This window comes from Myotis davidii, unplaced genomic scaffold (genome assembly GCF_000327345.1).
Source record: "Myotis davidii unplaced genomic scaffold, ASM32734v1 scaffold292, whole genome shotgun sequence".
Classification (NCBI taxonomy): domain Eukaryota; kingdom Metazoa; phylum Chordata; class Mammalia; order Chiroptera; family Vespertilionidae; genus Myotis; species Myotis davidii.
Genome location: NW_006285042.1, coordinates 5,075,290 through 5,078,773, shown reverse-complemented (window position 1 = coordinate 5,078,773; position 3,484 = coordinate 5,075,290). Strand labels below are relative to the sequence as shown.

Here is a 3,484-nt window from a genome sequence, read left to right as displayed (position 1 = left end):
GCGGAGACGGGCTGCAAATGGCGACCCCGACCCCGAGGACCGACCCTCGAGTCACCCTGCCGTGCGCGTTGATGAGTTGGAAAGGATGTGAAGGAAACTTGGGAAACCCCAGGAACCGCGAAAATCCAGGTCCCTTTCCTTTGGCCGTTTAGAAACCCGAGTTCTTTGGGGCAACAAACGGGTTAACGTAAGGCTGGGAGGCATCTTCCACTGTCTCCGCGGGATGAGCGAAGTTGGTAACTTTTCCATTCATGGAAGTGAGAAGCGCTGAGTCCTAGCCCGAGTCCTTATTAAAGGGAAACTGACTGAGTGTCTGGGGCTGACGGGTACGACCCTTTCCAAGTTGTCCGCGGCCCGCCCCGTGCAGCCGCACGTTGGGTTCGGAGCGCTCTCCTCCGGGCTCGTTCTCAGGGTGTGGATCCGGGAGAATGGAGACTGGCAGAGCCATGTGTTGTTTACCGTGGTTCTCCTGCTCCGCTCCCCTCTGCCTCCCTCGTTTTTTCTTTCTGGGCCATTTCATAAGTCTCCGATAAGCGATGCTTGGGAAGGAACTGACCTTTTATTCCAGAATTGCTGGATGGGCTCGGATCCAAGATGAAGTTATTTATGGGCATTCTGATACCATGGTAGATGAACTTAAAAGTCTTTTAAGTACAAAAACCCCAAACTTTCTGAACTTCAGTTTTTGTTTGCCACCTTTCAGTCCTGTGTTATGTCTTTCAGAGACCTAGCAAATTATATTCACAGGTTTGGCGTTCGCTCCTACTTGTCAAGGTTTCCCAAAGCAGACCCAGCTGTTGACGCGGCCAAAGGAAAAGATTAGGTAGGATAAAATGTACGTTTAGGATTTTTCTCAGGGTTCGATTTTTCTGTATGTGATTTTCGCTGAATCACTGTTCTTTATGCTTAGTCACTGTTTCTTATTAGTTTGGGGATAACGTGGTGTTTTGCTAACTTTTTTAAGTTGCCAATTTATTTTTATCTTGGTACTTGACTGCGGTGACATAGCTTTTTTGTGTGATTCTGGAAATGTTAGTGGGTGGAGTTTTGTGAGTGTTTATAGAGAACTGAAGTTTCCACTATACGCAAACTTTCATGCATTCCAAGTGTACTGGGTATTTAATTTCAATACAATATTTCTCCATGTTCCAAGGTACTTTAAGGTCACTAAAATTGGCATCGGTAATGTGTGTTTACTATTTGATATGTTACTAAAATGTGACTTTTAATGGGGTAAGTCCTATGCTAATTTGTATGGTTTTGATGTAATTTTTTAACTGAGTTTCTGTGATTGCCTGTTTCATTAAAGGGAGTTAGTACATTCGTATTCATAGAATTCTTTGAAGTTAAAGTCTTCAGTCAAGAGGCTATATAAAACATTATTCAATTTCAAATTCAGTTTGATAAAGCAGGTGAGATTGGCCTTGGAGTCAAGGTTTTTACCTTATAGGTAGCTTAACACAGATAAGCATGCATGAATTAAAACTCATTCTGTGAAAATCTTTTACAAAAGGGGTGTGTCTTTTTTTTTTAAAGAGTGGGTAATGTTAGCATTAGATAGTTCCTCATAGGATTGTTTTTAATAACGTTTATTTATACATAAAGCTTTGTGTATATAAATGGCGTGTAAAGTGAAGTACCTCCGTTTTCTGGACACATACATAATAGTGCCCAACCTTTGTAGAGTTCTAGGGTGTTTTCACAGTAGTAATGACCTCAAGGTCACAAAGCTGAAATTCCTTGTAAGCCCATTCCCCTCTGCCATGCTGCCCATTATCATTAGCTGAGTTCTACCATTTGGGTGGATTATTTTTATCTGAGTGTCAACTCAAATAGGTTCTTGTCTCAATATTAAATATTTATTAATATTTTAATTTCTGATGTGAGTCTTTAATAATTTCATTTTCTTATTTAGTGAAGAACATGGCAAGTAATTAGAACTTTCACTTTGGAATAAGCTACTCATGACCATATTTAGAAATGAAAGATGTATGTTTTGATTATATCATAATTGGAAAGCTAAAGCTTGAAAAAAATTCCATACAATTAGATCATCTTTTTATAAATAAAAAGAAGTCAGAACCAAAATTTAATAAAAGAATGTGTACAGTGTAACCCATTTAGCCATTTTGGACTCATCAGAAGAGCTTGTGCTCTGAGTCATGAGTGTAATGATCACGTATTTTCAATCTTGTCTACTTAAACCAGTGAAATAGCTGTTCCACTGAGGTTATTGATTGATTGTAGTGTTTAAAACTGAGTGCTCCTGATTACAAATAAGTCAGCAAGTGTTTTTATTACTGTGCAATAGTACTTTGTACAAGAAGGGTCAGACTTACTCTGGAGGAGCTCATAACTGATTGCAAGCAACTCTACTGTTTAAGTAGAATTCTTTTCCATCTACTCCCATATTAATTGTAATATTAAGCACCTGATACCACTTCCTTTTTTGAGCTGCTTTTCCTCACCCTAAATGAACTCAGCCTCTTCACATGTGCAGACACCTCCACCTCTGCTTTTCTTTTTCCACCTGATGTCTTATATTCAGTAACCAGTAACCAGACTGCAGGATTTGGTTAGGGCTGGGGTTGGCAAACTGCGGCTCGCAAGCCACATGCAGCTCTTTGGCCCCTTGAATGTGGCTCTTCCTAAGCCTTAGGAGTACCCTAATTAAGTTAATAACAATGTATCTACCTATATAGTTTAAATTAAAAAAATTTGGCTCTCAAAAGAAATTTCAGTCGTTGTACTGTGGATATTTGGCTCTGTTGACTAATGAGTTTGCCGACCACTGGGTTAGGGAATTAAAATAGTGGAACAATATACAGGTAAATGTTTCCTTCTGTGCCTTTTATTACTATTATTTTTTAAGATTTTAAAACAGTGGAAGATTGGAATTAACTTTTTTGATTTACTTTTCCCTTTGGTTTGCTTTTTGGTGGTATAATTTACTTCATATACAGTATAATGCCTGGGACATATGACCTAGGTGCTCAATAAAAGTGATAACTAATGACATTCTAGCGCTGGTACAATGAGTATACTAGATCTACAAGGGAAGTATGTAGTTTTCCATGAAATCAAGAATCTCATTATGTTTTGGAATCCATTTGGTTATTTCTTGTATTATAATTCTTTGTTGTTGTTGTTTTTAGGTAAGTGAGGAACAGTATTGAACACAAGAGTTGAATGAGGCAGAGATGGGCCTGCTGCCTTCATGGAGCTTAGAGTTTTCTTCTGGAGATAGATATTAAGCAGGATAATGATTTACTTCGAGTTGTGACTAGTGTTACCAAGGAAAAATACAATGTGGGATGAGCATGTAATGTGATATAGGATTCATACCTTGTCTATGTGGAAAAGTAACATTTAGGCTGAGACATACATATTTGAGGCAGACGTTAAGGGAGAGGTGTGTGTGTGTGTGTGTGTGTCTTCGAGTCAGAAGCAGGCATTAGGAATAGCCTGAGGCAACAAGCTGTGT

At 39.0% G+C, this 3,484-nt stretch overlaps 1 protein-coding gene across 2 annotated transcripts in view; it reads left to right on the top strand.

Moving 5' to 3' along the window:
• The first annotated feature begins 168 nt into the window (after positions 1–168).
• The window catches only part of FBXO30 (F-box protein 30), a 22,515-nt gene continuing 19,199 nt past the window's right edge, over positions 169–3,484 (top strand). Inside the window, exon 1 of one of the 2 annotated variants that reach the window (XM_015558523.1) lies at positions 169–835. The gene's annotated coding sequence lies outside the window, so the exon portion shown is untranslated. The remainder of the gene's footprint in view (positions 836–3,484) is intronic. The other variant, XR_001512488.1, reaches the window with a different exon arrangement.